Source organism: Carettochelys insculpta, chromosome 2, assembly GCF_033958435.1.
Source record: "Carettochelys insculpta isolate YL-2023 chromosome 2, ASM3395843v1, whole genome shotgun sequence".
NCBI lineage: Eukaryota > Metazoa > Chordata > Testudines > Carettochelyidae > Carettochelys > Carettochelys insculpta.
The window spans coordinates 186,654,077-186,670,364 of NC_134138.1; positions in this window are offsets into that span (position 1 = coordinate 186,654,077).

Consider the following 16,288-nt stretch of genomic DNA (forward strand, 5'->3'; position numbering starts at 1 on the left):
TAAGCTTTGGAAAGTCTTAATTAAGGAGACCTTCTTGTACACCCATGAAGGGTGTACCATGTCCATTGCTGTTAATAGGAAGTGTACATTTGCCAGGTGACAGGAGGTGCTCCTGGAGGTATGGTTGGCTGAATTGACCACGAATCAGGCTCAACAATTAAAGGATTTGAACTGTTGGATTTTGGGGCAATTTTAACTGTAAGGAAATGCTGATTTAGATATTTAATGCTTCCTTCCTATCAAAGGATCTGAGTAGCATACATTAGGTTTCATCTTGCTCAAGTTTCTCCACATCATCTAAGCCAGTGCTCAGCAACTCCCCGGCATGCATGCCAAGAATGGTGCATGAGCTGATTTTCTTTGGCACACAAAGTGGGAGCTCAGCCCTGCCCCTCCACACCCATGCATCTGGGAGCTTGCTCAAAGCCAGGCTGCCTGTGGATTAACAAGAGACCAGCTAATGCTACCAACCACCACTTAAATGGCAAAGCGCTGCATCTTTATTAATGAAGGTGTTATAAGGAGGACTACTAAGCTAGGTCTAGATGGCCGGTGCTATTTCGGGACTTGAGGGTAGCCTGAATTAGCTGCCCATGTCTAAGCAATGCACCCATTGTTATCTCAAACTGTTTTGAGACAGGAGCGCTATTCTGGCATCCCTGTAAATCTCATCACATGAGGAGAGGGATGCCTTGAAATAGGGCTCTATTTCGGCATGTGGCACCGTTTAGACAAAGGCACATGCTGAAATATCTTATTTTGAAAACTACTTGCAATAAGCTATGCAGTTTGCATAGTACAAATTGCGTAGCTTATTTTGAGCTTAGGGTGCATATAGACATAGCCTTAGTAACTTGAAAAAGCATCACCAGCTCTCAGACCATAAGTAGAGGTGAAAGGTCAAATTTCAGCACTCCATTTTGGAAAGGTTGCTGACCCCAGGCCAAAGATCTAGTTCCATGTCATGCAGAACATTGACATCTGAGTTTGGTTGTTCAAATACAAAGGATCAATAATTGCCCTGAATTTATTTCTGCTCTGTCCTTGAAAATCCAGGATTTCTCATGAGAGACGAGTCTAGCTTTTGTGTTTCCTCAGATTCTGTTTTTCTATCAGAGTTTTGTGGCAGGCTTAAAATATGCATATCAGTTCCTGGATCTGAAGCCAAAATGAGGAGCCTTCACCACCCCAGCTCCAATTGCTTCAGAAAGAAACAATTCTCAGCCTTGACTACCTTGAGAAGATTTTCCAGTTATACTGGTATAACTACCAAATGTAGTCAAACAGATACTGTTCTATTGATTTAACTTCCCATGCCAACACTATTGTTTTGCTCTAAAAGTGGCTTTTCCCATTTTAGCTTAAACACCTTCCAAAGGAACATAAACTAGCCGTGAAGAAGCCACTTTTAGAATAAATGCATCTACAGGGGGACCTATACCAGTATAATTCTAGTGCTTTAAATTCATGCCCTCTTAAGGCCCTGTTCCAATTGCCAGATAATCAAAAATTTCCAGCTGAGTTGCAGACAAACTATGAAAAATTACAGAAAATTAATGACAGACCTTTAATTTGTCCTGCCTGGGGCTGACGGCAGGGACCCAAGGCTGACAGCAGGGGCTCTGACTCTCAACCCCACATGTGGCAGAAGTTCCACTGCCAAATTGTGGTGGAAGTCTAATACCGCAGAATCTGCAATATCAGAAGATAAGGAAGGTCTTACCCCTGCCTTACATTTGCGTAATTCCCCCACACAGATAGGCACAAAGAAATGCTAGATAATGTGTTTCAGATAAGCAGCAGGCTATATTGTATGTTAATAGATTACATGAACAAGACCCAATTCTGGATAATTTAAGCCAAGGGACATAAGTGCACAAATAAGTTCGTACTTTGACTAATTCTCTGCTCATGTAAATGTGAAGAACATTACCAAAGTCAAGGTTACAGCCATTAGACCAAATATTTGCCTCAATATGGCTACGTCTACACGTGAACGCTACATCGAAATAAACTATTTTGATGAATAACGTCTACACGTCCTACAGGGCTGGTGCCGTTGACATTCAACGTCGAAGTTGGGCAGCACCACATCGAAGTAGGTGCTGCAGGGGAACGTCTACATGCCAAAGTAGCACACATCGAAATAAGGGTGCCAGGAACAGCTGCAGACAGGGTCACAGGGCGGACTAGCACTTCTGGGGCAACAGCTAGCCGCTCCCTTAAAGGGCCCCTCCCAGACACACGCAGCCTGCACAGCACGCGGTCTGCAGAGCCATAGGCACGCACACCTCGGGCGACGCAGTCATGGACTCCCAGCAGCAGCAGCAGCAGCAGCAGCAGCAGCAGCAGCAGCAACAGCCTCCAGAGGTCCACCCAGCCGCCCCTGCAGGAGCAGTGCTCGCCCTGCTCGATGCCATGCAGGAGGCAGCTGATCACATCCACCGCCGGCTGTGGAGCTACCCCACGAGCACCGACTGGTGGGAGCGGCTGGTGCTCGGAGAGTGGGACGATGACCACTGGCTCCAGAACTTTCGCATGAGCCGGCAGACATTACTGGAGCTATGCCAGTGGCTCACCCCCGCACTGAGGCACCAGGACACCACCATGCGGCGTGCCCTCAGCGTGGAGAAATGGGTCAGCATCACTGTCTGGAAGCTGGCCACTCCAGACAGCTACCGATCCGTGGGCCAGCAGTTTGGTGTCGGCAAGGCCACCATCGGGGCTGTCCTCATGGAGGTAAGAGGACCCACAGGGGGAGGGGAAGGCAGCCCTGGCAGGGGATGGGAAGGGAGGGGAGGGGAGGAGAGGGGAGCCCTGGCAGGGGAGGGCCACACACACCCTGCACACCCCTCATTGGTGGTCTTCCATGTGCTTCCCCTGCAGGTCGTCCGCGCCATCAATGCCCTGCTCCTCCACGGGCTCGTGAAGCTTGGGGACCCGGATGCTGCCATTGCAGGGTTTGCCACCCTGGGCTTCCCCAGTTGCTTCGGGGCTCTGGATGGGACCCACATACCCATCCGTGCCCCAGAGCACAGTGGAGGACGCTACTTAAACAGGAAGGGCTACCACTCAGTGGTCCTCCAGGCCTTGGTGGACAGCCGGGGCCGCCTCCTGAACATATATGTTGGCTGGCCTGGCAGCACCCATGACGCCCGGGTATTCCGGAATTCGGGCCTGTGCCGCCGGCTGGAGCCGGGGACCTACATCCCCCAGTGGGAGATCCCTGTGGGGGACACCACCATGCCCCTCTGCATCATCGCAGACACGGCATACCCTCTCTGGCCCTGGCTCATGCACCCTTACACGGGCCACCTGTCAGCCAGCCAGGAGCGCTTCAACATGCAGCTGAACCATGTGCGCCAGGTGGTGGAGCGCACATTTGGTCGCCTCAAAGGGCGCTGGAGGTGTCTCCTCACTCGCCTTGATGCGGGCCCCACCAGCATGCCCCAGATTGTGGGCGCGTGCAGTGCCCTTCTCAACCTCGTCGAGAGCAAGGGGGAGGCCTTCTTTCAGGGCTGGACTGTGGAGGCCGGCAGGGCCGATGTGCAGCTACCCGCTGCCCCCAGTCACCAGGTGGACCCCGAAGGGACCCGGGTCTAGGAGGCCCGGCGGGCCCAGTTCAACGAGGCCGCAGGGTGAACACTGGCAGGCCCCCCACTACACCCCCCCATCCTCCACAACACTCCCTGCCCCTACGCCCACACCACAGAGCACCCAAGAGCACATCCCCCCACACACTTTTCTTATAAATAAAAACAGACATGTGGTTAGTCAAACCAGAATATATGTTGAACTCTTATTATTATTATTATCATAACTATTGACAGGCAAAATAAATATTATATATATATGTATTATAAATAAGATAAGATGACAGGAAAAAAAAGGGGAAGACAAGGAAGGGGAGAACTATTTACATGGGGGGGCAGGTATCATCATAACAACATAACAGGGGTATAATACAACCTATTTACAAAAGAGAACTGAAGGGAATATATACAAAGGGGGGGGCCCACGTCCTGGGCCCCACACCCCCAACTGTGCAGCGCTGGGGGTGGGCGGCCGCGACCCGCGCCTCGGCCTCAGCCCTGGCCGGGGCTGGCTGGGGGCCGGGCGGACCGGGAAATATGGCCAGCGGGTGTCAGCTGGCCCCAGGTCCCTCTCAGCGGAAGGGCCCTCGGTGGCGGATGGCAGTGCGACGGGGGGTGGAGCAGCGGGTGAAGCAGCGGGTGGAGCGGCGGGTGGAGCAGGCAGGGCAGGCAGAGCGGCAGCCGGCGCAGCATGGGGGGCCAGGTAGTCTGCGACACGCTCGAACGTGCGCATAAAGGCCCCCCATGCCTCCTGGCGCCAGGCCAGCGCCCACTCCTGTAGGTCGAGGCACCACTCCTCCACCTGCAGGCGCTGCTCGGAGACCTCCAGCTGCCGACGGATGATCGCCAGCAGCTGGGGGTCCGTCGCCGTCCGGGGGTGGTGCTGGCTCCGCCGTCATCCCTGCCGTGGGGCTGGTTGGTGCTCCGCCGAGGAGCTGGCCTGGACTGATGGCCCCGGTGGACTCTCCAGGACCACTGACACCTCGCCGGTGCTCTCTGGTCCTTCCAATGGTGCAGCTGCAGAACATGGGGGGGGAAGAAGCGTGGAGACAGCTGTTAGTGTGGCCCCCCAAGCTGTGGCCCTTGTCCCCCCACCCATCTGCTGCTGGTTCCCCATCCCCGTCCCTGGGAGATGCTGCTGCTGCTCATGGGTGTCCCACCCCCTCTCCCCGGGGGACCCTAGGTTCCGCTCCCCCATCCACAGGGATGGGGCATGGCACTGTCATGCTGGGGGGGCAGGGGCTGATGCACTCCTGTGAGGGACATGCCTCTGCTGTCCTTGGGGCCATGGTCATCTGGGCATGTGAAGGGCCTTGGTCATATCTGTTATCCCCGCCCCTCAACCCCGGGGGTGTGCACTGGGGGGTTACATACCTGATGGTCCGCTCCCACAGTCGGGGGACACCCTCTGGGTGGACGACCTGATGGAGCTCCGTGATGGCAGGATTATTTGGAGCCCCCCGTTGATGGAGGTGGACTCCCCCTCCTCCTCCTCCGCTGTCCCAGGGGTGGGCTCCTGGGGGTGCCCCTGGGGTGCAGGGCTTACCTCCGGGGTGGACTCCGCCTCTGGGGCCTGCTGGAGCTCGTCGTCCGAGGTATCAAGAGTGGCCGGAGGGGAGGAGGTGTGCTGGGGGCCCAGGATTGCCCTGAGCTCCCTGTAAAAGGGGCAAGTGACAGGGGTGGCCCCAGATTGGCTGGCTGCATCCCGGGCCCGGGCGTAACCCTGCCGCAGCTCCTTCACCTTATTCCTGATGTGGTCAGGAGTGCGGGCAGGGTGACCCCGGGCAGCCAGGCCCTTGGCCAGCCGAGCAAATGCATCCGCGTTCCACTTCTTGCTCTCCATTACCTGGAGCACCTCCTCCTCACTCCAGAGCCCCAGCAGGTCCCGAAGCTCGACCTCCGTCCAGGAGGGGCCCCACTGCCACTTCCCAGCCTGGCTGCTGGGCTGTGAGCCCTGGCTCCCCTTGGGGGGCGGTGCCCTGGGGGCGCTTGGGGGGCTGGTGGGCGGCCATTGCAGCGGTGGGGGGGGGGTGTGGCTGCAGAGGGGTGTGCAGGCTGGCCACGTGGCTGGGCTGCTGCCTACACGCTCTCTCAGCTTCCTGCACAGGAAGGCAGGGAGCTTTAAGGGGCCGCTGCACGCAGTGACCATCGAGCTCAGGGGCTGGAGAGAGCGTCTCTCAACCCCTCAGCTGACGGCCGCCATGGCGGACTCTGCTATTTCGATGTTGTGGGACGCGCAACGACTACACGTTCCCTACTTCGATGTTCAATGTCGAAGTAGGGCGCTATTCCCATCTCCTGATGAGGTTAGTGACTTCGACATCTCGCCGCCTTACGTCGATGTCAACTTCGAAATAGCGCCCGCCACGTGTAGCTGTGGCGGGCGCTATTTCGAAGTTGGCGCAGCTACTTTGAAGTAGCCAGCACATGTAGAAATGGCTTATATGTGCTGCAAAAAGCATTAACATTCATCCATCTTCTAGCTGTGAACAGCCCAAAAAATGTGTGTAGCTATGGCTTGATGCAGAGGGTCATATATAGTATAGACTCATTCATTAGCCCATTTGTTTATAAGCTGTCCCCTCCCCCTCAAGGAGGGATAGCTAAAAATGGCAAAACTCTTTCATAAGCCCACCTTATGCTTCAGGGGTTGCCAGACTTATGTTCCCAGCCCATCAGAGTAAGCCACTGGTGCATGGGGATGTTTACATGGAGTGTCTGCAGGCATGGAGCGTGGAAACTCCCAATGTCTGTGATTCACTGTTCCAGCCAATGGGAGCACTGGGAAGTGACAACCAGCAAGTCCCTTCATCTGTGCCCCTTCTCAAGGCTCCCATTGGCTGGGAATGGTCAGTTTCAGACACTGGGAGCTGCAGGGTTCTATACCTGCAGGTGCTCCAGGTAAACATCTCCTGGCCCATCAGTGCTTACCCTGATGGGCTGGGAACCAAAGTTTGCTGACCCTGCTGATGGAATGCCAGTTCTTTAAAAAAAATTGCTAAAAATTGTATATTTGCTATGGTATAATTGAAATAATAGTATTAATATAAATAAAATGCATGGTTATCAATATTATTCTCTCAATTTATGCCCATGTAAACACATCACTTAAAAACCTATGCTTCCCTAAAGTTCAATTTTCCTAGTGCTAGCTGGTTGCTTTTCCTAGTACTGTTCTCCTGCAGGTCTAAATTATAATTACCAATAGTTTTATAACACGTACTTATGTTGATCACAAAATAATTTATTGATGCCAACACTGCAACCATTTAAAGTTGCAAAGTCTTTGTTTAGTGGAGTAGATTGGTTTGTAATGAATGCTAAATGAGCTTTGCTGCAGAGCTGCATGAAATTTAGCCCATCCATTTCACAAAAATACTAGCTTTTACAAGCCAATCAGAGAAATACAATGAACGATAGTACTATGGCACTGGTGTCAGTCTGGTACTGTGTAATTTGATCTGTTCAGGCATGTCAACCACTGGACTGCCTAAATCTCAAGCCAATCCAAAACTATAATGCGCAGAATTTGTTACCATACCATAAGAACTAGGGTCACCAAATGAAATTAATGGGTAGCAGGCTTAAAACTAACAAAAGGAAGTTTTTCCTTCATGCAATGCCTAGTAAGCCTGTGGAGCTCCTTGCTAGAGTATGTTGTGAAGACAAGGACTTTAATGGGGTTCTAATAAGAGCTTGATAGATTTATGACGGTTCCGTCCATCAGTGGATATTAGCTCCTAACCTCCTGCTGAGAGAGCTGGAAGGTCTGTCAAATCCTGTCAAAAGTTGTTTTTTTTTTTAAATAAAACATTAAAAGGAGTATGCGTTTGAGCTGTCACAAATAGGAAATATGGATAAAACATTGATGGTCTTTGATCACCTGAGCAGCAAAATGATAGCTGATGTTGGGGGAAAACAAGTTTTAATTAAAACCATTTGCAATGAAAATAATCCATTTTACAGTGGTTTCATGTTGTTTATCAATTTGTTTCATGGATCAAAACTCCCTTTTGTTGTTGTTTTTGAAAGAAAAACCTTGCCTATAAACATGAAATTTCCTGCTCATGAAAAGGGATGGATGGATGAAAGTGGGACTATTGAATGGCTTTTAAAAAAAAAAGAGTGGAATAACCAGGAGGATGTCTCAAGAAACCTGCTATGCTCATTTGGGACATGTTCAGGAAACACAAGTTGATCTGGCAATGTTGCAACTAGCTTGGATTAAAAAAAAAAAAAAAAAACCTCTGCCAATCTTTACCAAAATCTTTGAAGTCAAAACCAAATCCAGGAAAAATTAAACTGAAGGAATAACTAGAAATCAGGTATAAACACTCCTTGTTCCAACATTTAGCATTCTAATTGAAATGGTGAGAAACACATGGCCAAAAAATGGAAACTGCTTTGGCTGCAATACCTGGAGGCTTGACTTCTGTTCTACAACCTCTTAATGACTTCCTGAACAAAACCGGTAAAGACAGCAATGCAAAGTGTGGTCTGATGGGATGTGCTCAGGCATGGGGAAGTTAGCAAGAGATGGGAATCTTACGAAGACCAAAGTCAATCTGGTCTCCCTGAGGCCAAAGACAAGTGAGAGTCCATTCTCTTGGAAATGACAGAAAAATCATTTAGGAAATGCTGTATCAGCAATGTGCTTTATGGGTCAGAAGATGATGCCATATTCGCTGATGACACAAGGAAGGCAGGTAGGGAATCCGAGTCTGAAGACAACACTGCCTCCATCTACGATGACAATGTAGGAGAAGCTATGACTGAAGCCCAGTTTAATGAACTGTTTGGTGAATTGGAGACTGATTTAGACTCTGAAAGATTTAAAGACTTTTTTAACTAAGTACATTAGAACAATACACAAATTAAAAATCAGAAAATGGATATTTAAAACAGCTATTATAATTTTGGAGGTTTGTGAATAGATATTTATTCAGTTATAACTGATTTTTTCATCACATTAAAATAATACATTAAAGCTTTGCATGATTCTTGTGACTCCAACTTTTAAAATATAACAGGGCTGGCAAACTTTGGCTCCTGGACTGTCAGGGTAAGTTGCTGGCATGCCAGGACATTTTGTGTACCTGGGTTGTCTGCAAGCATGGAGCCCAACAACTCCCACTGGCTGTTGTTTGCAGTTTCCAGCCAATGGGAGTTGTGGGAAGTGGTGTTGGCCAACGGATGGGCTGGCCACCACTCCCACAAGTCCCATTGGCCAGGAATGGCAAACTGTAGCCACTGGAAAATGCAGTGTTCCATGCCTGTGGACGTGACAGGTACGTAAAATGTCCCTGGAGCTTACCCTGACAGACCAGGAGCCAAAGTTTTCAGACTTATGATCTACAAGGACAACATAGATCTGTTGATGTGCTAACCACTGCTCTTGAAGCTTCACTTTTTTACCAAAAAAATTCAGCTCATGAAAGAGAAAATATGGTATGTGCTTAAAAACGCCAGTACTTTTATATCGGTTCATGATTATGCAATGGTCCATTTGTAGCCTTTTGGAGTGTACAAATACAAGTGGAGCAAATAAACTGGCTACAAGAAATGCAAGAGTGGACATTTGTTCGTATTTTATTTTTATGGCATGACCTATGTGTACACCCACCCAAAAGTGTGACCTTTTGTCAGTACCTTCATTGTAGTTAGAAAGAATGCTAAAGGTTGGAACAACAGTGTTTATACCTGATTTCTATTTATTCCTTCAGTTTAAACTTTCCTGGATTTGAATTCAAGGATTTTGTTAGAGATTGTCAGATTTTTTTTTTTAATCCAAGCTAGTTCCAACATGGCCGGATCAATTAGTTCAACAGTAAACAGTTTCATTGTCCAAACATGCTTAGATGAAAATTGCTAGATAACACTGGAGAAATTTATCTTCAGGGAGACCTCATTTCAACCACAGCATAGTGCACTTGCAAGAAATCCATTTAGATAGGCAGGCAAACAGAACACGTACTTCTACCTTTTACGTAGCCAATAGAACTAGTCCAGATGGTTTGAAGTGAGGTCTGCAGAGCTGAGACCATCCTAAGCATTTGAAAAGCCTCTAGCACATTGCAGGTGATACCCATAAATAATAATCATGTATGACATTCCCTGGTAAGCTGAAGGGTAAAACCTGCTATGAGGAACTGTTGCTGTTACTGGGCCAAAACATACCAATGCTGGAGTGAGGCCTCTCATTACCAAAGCCAGTGGGTAATTTGATCAAGGACTGCAAGCTGCATGTTGCTTGGATGCCCTCCACGCACAGCACGTAAGTGGACTTTAATTAGAACGCTGCCTGCAGAGGCCTGACAGGATCAAGCCTAAGTACGAACTGTGACATTTGGTTCCCTGACATTACATTTTTCAACAGAACTTTCAAAGAGGATAGAAATGGAACTCCCTTGGGGCGAAGAACCAAAATGCTCATAATCATTTCAAAGGAGGAGAGGCAAAAACATGGAAACCCAATTTGCCTTAATTAAAAGTCTGTGCGAGCTGTGTAGGGCATTCCTTCTGGCATGGACTATCTTGCTGTTCTGGGGTTGTACTGTGCCCAGCGCAGAGGGGTGCTGCTCCATTACCAGACCCCTGGGTGCTACAGCAATACTATTATTATTAATATCCAAAAACGGAATTAGGAACAATGATTCTAGTGGACAACATTGTGCAGTGCTTAAAGCTCTGGACTGGGAGTAGAGAGACCCAAATTCTATTCCAGAGTTGGCCACTGACCTCCAGTGTAACCTCAACAAAGTTACTTTGCCATTCTATACCTCCATATCTGTCTCTAAAAAGGGGATAAAAATAACACTATCCTTTCTATAGTGCTTTGAGAAGTGGTATATCAGAGATAAGGATTGGGTTTATGAAACAGTAGAAACATACATTAAAATATTAAGAAATGAACTACTGCCCCTCAAAAGTATTATACTTATACCCCAACTTAATACTACTTGTTTATAGCTTAACCCTCTTTTTAAAAGGTTTTCTTCCTTGCACATGCTCTCTCTAAGCTAATAATATACATATCACAAAGCATTTCTCAGCAGCTTCCAGAATAAAGTTCCTGTGCCATTGTCAAATAAACTGCAGTGCACTGATTATCAAATTTCACTCTGTGGATGACCTTTACAAGGAGAATAAACCTTTTCATTGGATTTAAATGGGTAGCACATGGGAAGGATGGAAGGAGGTATGTTCTATTTGAACCACACAATTCTCAGAGCAATAAAAGAGACCTAGGAAGGAGGAAGATGAACAACTTCAGCTAAACAATCCTTGTGGCATAATACATTCTCTCTTTAAAACACTCCTGTTGTATAGAAGGTAAGTTCCATGAGTAACTAGTTGGACAATATGTTCTTCAGCTGAAAGAGTGAACTCGGGATAGTCAAGTCTCAAAATTTTAGAGTATGACAATGCTCATGACTCCTTCCTTCTTTAGAATACAGCACACAAAAATCCGGCCTGCTTTTCCTTCTCTCCTACTAAGAGAGGCTCTGCAGTGCGTGACCCTACATTAGCTAGGTAATACAGAGCACTGAACGTGGAACAGCCAACAATGTATTTTAAGCACAGCATCTTTGGGGAGCTAGGTTTACAGCTGGTAATAACCACCTTCTACTAATCTCAGCTGTTTAGAGCAGGTTTTAGCAGTAGAGGAATCCTCAGTGAAAAGGAACTTTCAGTTTCTGGGTTCATGAGTGCATTTAGCACCAATGGGTAAAAATAAGCTATGGGTAAAAATAGCAAGCTATAATTAGTGCTGTTAACTTTAGCTACAATCAGTCAATGAGTCAGCCTGTCAAAATGAGCAATGGTTAGCTAGGGAACTGCAACACCTCCTTTCATAAAAGTTAAACCACAACCTGAAATAGACACAATAATAAAAGGCAATGCTTCTGAGCCTCACACATAATTTTCATAGGCGACTGGCAGCACAATCCAGTTGATTGGTTATGGGACAGGAAAGTAGAATGGCTGGTTCTAGTCTAGCCTCTGCCATTGACGTGCTTTTGTGAAAGTCATTTAGACGCCTGAGGGATTTTGGTATTTAAAAAGACAAATAGGTCCTGGGGGTATTTAGGCTCTGAACTCCCATTATTTTCAGTGGGAGTTAGGCACCTCTGAAAATCCCATGAGGGCCCAGATTTTCAAAGTATTTAACTGCCTAACTCTTAATGGAAGATATGGTGCTCACAAATAAATTGAAAGTAAAAGCTCACCAGTAAACCCTCCTATTGCACTATATCTCCCAGGATCAAACCCTGAGGCTATGTCTACACTACAGAGATTTTTCGAAAGAAGCTCTTCTGGAAGATCTCTTTTGAAAGAGTGTGTCCATACACAAAAAAGCAGATCAAAACAGCAATCTGCTTTATCAAAAGAGCTCGTCCACACAGCCCCTGCTCTTTCGAAAGCATAGGCCACAGATCGAAAGAATCAGGTACCACAAGGATGCTCTTCTGAAAAACAGAGTGTCTACACACGTTTTCTTTTGAAAGAACCTTTCAAAAGGGGGCGCTCTTCCAAAACAGGAAAGGAAGAGTGATTTCGAAAGGAGCACCACATTCTTTCGATTTACTTTAGAAAGAACACTTTTTGTGTGTAGATACTCTGAGGAATCTTTCAAAAGAGCCCCCTTCTTTCAAAAAAAATCTTTTGAAAAAGCTTGCTACTGAGTGACTGAAGCTATGGAAACAATACTGTGTAGATACAGTAACTATAAAGGGGTCAAAAAATCTCTACTATACACACTACTGGATGATCATTCCTTTGAGAATTGGTCAACCTTTCTCACCATGTTTTAGTTTAGCTATAACTGTGTTCTGGACAAAAAACAAAACAAAACCTGGAACACTGGAGACTGAGTCCTGTCTTGGTCTCTGACCCCCCAGCATGACTGGGGTCATTTCTCCTCCCTTTCTGCCCCTGTTTTCTCTTTGTAAAATGGGGATAACATCTACCAGTCTGAAGGAATGGAAATGCTGATTCAGAACCCCCTGGTTCAGAAGGGAAATGGTGATCCACAGTCAGAAAGTGAGGCATTAGGAAAAGATCGTATCTTAGTTTGTTTTTTTTTTAAATCAAATCTTGAGTTACTGTATTAAAGAGTCCACTGTGCTTTAGCTGCTACAGAGTACACAACAGGTAAAGAAGAGTCCCAATGTGGCTCTCTCACTGACTCACAGTGGCCCTAGGTCAGTGATTGAACAGCTGTGTCCATTCTCCCACCTGTAAAAGCAGACAAGACTTGACCCTTGTAACAGGATGGCTTATCAGTTGAGGACCGGAGCTACCCACTCTTGAGTAGAGAATGAGCCACAGCTGGGAGTGCTGAGAGTGATTGCCCTGTGAAGACCTACATTGAAGGGAAGAGGAAGAAGAAAATTTACATTATTATGCTGCTGTGGTTAGAAACCAGTAGATGTGAGCGGGTAGTAGCCAGGACTGAGAGTCTACTCAGGTAGAGCTTGGGAGTAGCCTGCCAAAGCAGTGAGGCCTGGAAGTGGAAGATAAACCTTGTATTTGATTACACTTTTAGATAGCTTTGAAACCTTGATTTTAATATGTTAATAAGCACAAGCCAAGCAGGGATGGGCACAGGTAAAAATGTTTGCTGAATCTACTGAACAGGTCAACAAGGGAAACTGAGGCAGATGGCCTGTACTGTCCCCCTGGCCATGAGGGGTTGCATGAGATATGGCTAGTCCTGCTACAGTACCTACAAAGCATTTAACATGTTCAAAGTGATTCAGAAACATTAAAAGACTATATCTGCTCCTAATTATTATTAGAGCTGGTAGAAAATTTTCTGGTAAAGCATTTTTCTGTTGGAAAATGCTCTTTTCATCAAACCAAGTTGGTCTGTCCCACAAAAGCTCACCTAATAAATTATTTTGCTAGTCTTTAAAGTGCTACTTAACTGCTTTTTGTTTTCGAACTGTGTCTGTGAGACTTCTTGTTTAGTAGTTAAAGCATGTATTTAGGAGCCAGGAAATACATGATCTGGTTTTTTGGCTCTGCTCTTGTGCGCTCAAGTTAAGAAACATTGAATTACCCATTCCTGTCTGTAAAATGGGGAACAATAAGAACTATATGGGACCTGATTTTCTGTTTCAGGGGAAATGCCACAATTTTTCTGTTGCAAATGGAACAAATTAAAACATGTCCAAAAGTTCCCATGACGTTAAATTTTAAAATAGTCATATAACTAAAAATATTTTGATAACAATGGAAGATTATTTTGATTTTAATTTTTTAAAACTATTTGGTGTAACATAAAACTGAACCAAAAAGTCATTGAGGAAGAGAAAAGTGAAATATTTTCTCTGGAATGCTCAAGGTGCTCCAGTTCAGATTTTTACAGAGCTCTCTACTCCGATTATTTTTCTTTATTAAAAATAATTCTGCTGGTATCCCCACCTTCTGCCAACTGTCTTGCACAACATACCTATGGAGCTGCTACTGTGACTTCATCATAGGTCAGTCAGGTCAGACCAGGAGGAAGTGAAACTTTAGGTTAACCCATTGCTGATCAGAGCATTGAGCCATCCACTTCACTGGACATGTATGACTAGGCGTGGAAGCAACAGCATAAAGTCATCGGGAGGTGGTGAGTGATTGTGCACCAGGTGCATGAATGGACTGATGCTCTGGCACAAGAGGTTTCTCAGCATGTGTGCTGCAGCCGCAGAACGGGGGGAGACTTGGCTAAAATTCCAGCGAAGGAGGAAATAGTTTGTGAGGCCATATGGTGAACACCACTGCCAAGTAATATGCTGTTTCTGTTGTTGCTTTTGCAAGTGTTAGGAGAATGGCTTAGATGAAAACAAGAAAGCAGCTCATTGGAGATCTGATATTGCCTGCTTCTCTATTGCTGCCTTATGGAACAGCTTGAGCTCTGCTCGCTCACTGTGCCTATGACAGAAGATGTGTCTAGTCAGTGGTGGTAGGTGCATTTTGCTGAGAGCCTGAACCAGTTAGTCTACAGTATTGCACCTGTTCACTGGTCTCTGTATGAGGATGGCCAAAGGTAAGCAGAGAGGGTCTGTTGGTTAGCCAGGAAAGAAGAGGTAATTTGCTTAAACCCATTTAAGCCTTAAAGGTGGGAGTTTGTTGTCTGGATGGAACAGAGGTTTGGGCTTTGTACAATCACCACAGTGCATACACTGTGGCTCCCAATCTGGTTATTTTAAGGCTTGCACAAAATAACAAGCTTCTGAAAATAACAGTTTCACGACTTTCTTCTAACCGAACAAACTGTATCCCTGTGATTTCAGTCTCACAGTTCTAATCAGAGCCTGTGAAGCAAATGCAGTGACTGAAACTCTAGCAATGCCCCCTCTCAAAAGTAAGCCAAACCCTGACTCCTCTCAGCCAGGGCCCTGCAGCAATCACATCAGTTCTTCATATACACTGTGACCATGGCGGTCGAGTCCTTGGACCCAGTTCTCTGATACTACGGACCTTGTGTGGTCACTTACACCAGTGCAAAGTGGGTATGAAAGGCTATCCAATCAATTCTTCACCTCCACCTGCCAGCGAAAGCATTTGCACTTGCTTTGTATAAATGTAAATGGCTATAGAAGGAGCAAGACAGAGGATATTGCATATTGCACTGTGATGTGCCACTAAGATATAGTAAGTATGTTGTTTGCTGTATATTTCAAAGATATGTTGTAAGGTTTAATTCAGCAGTGTTTCTGTGTATGTGTGCTCAATTAACTGGCATTTCTGAAATCTCTCAATACAAATTTTCAGTCTAGTAACTGGGCTGAGGATACTAACCAGTATGTTATATAATTGCATGGTCTCCCCTCTGCTTTTATGCAAAAGAGGCAGAAGACAAGTAAGCAAACTGAAATTATGGATTTTTTCAAAAAATCAGCTGCCAGGGTGTGTCATAGGGTCATTGAAGATTCAGCCAACTCTCCTGCACCTTTTATATCTACAGTGATAACTGGCATTAATATTGATGACCCCGAGGCATTGCAACATCTTGAGTTGTCTCCTGAGTCATCCAAGACAGACTGAATTATATTCTGTGTAGTTTTAAGGTTAGGTCTTACTTTTAGTGATCTGGATGTATGCCATGCCCTGTCCATTGTAATATGTAGTGTGGTAAGATAACCTTTTCCATAGAAATCTTTACCTATTACACACACAAGTACTGCAAGAAGTCAACCACTCTTCAGGGCAGTACTACTATTAGGTGGGTGAGTATCTGTTTTCTATTCTATACTCTATTCCTTTTGTTGTATTTCAATTCTTTGAAAATTGGCATTACATTGGTAAATTCTAACTCTCAGTTAACCAGCACCTCCTATTCTCTCAGCATACTGCATAACAGAGCCCCGTGTAGGAGGGTGAGATAGCATTTGGAGGTCTCCTCCTGTTGGAGGATAGTCTGTCTTTTTTTTTTGCCTCTTGTTTTCAATTTCTCTTTGACACCCCCACCCCACCTAGTACTAATAGTTATTGATTGATTGGCTTTATTCATGTGGCAGATTTTTTCCCCACGCCAAAACTGAAGCTGTTTTGAAATAGAGGATTCATTTTTGAAAAATTCAGTCTTTGACCCTGAAAATATATATTATGCAGCTTTTAAACTAGCTCCTGCACTGAACATTTTACAGTGGAAGAAGGTAGGTAGCGCAGAACAATGGAACAGGGGCAGCTTTTGAGAG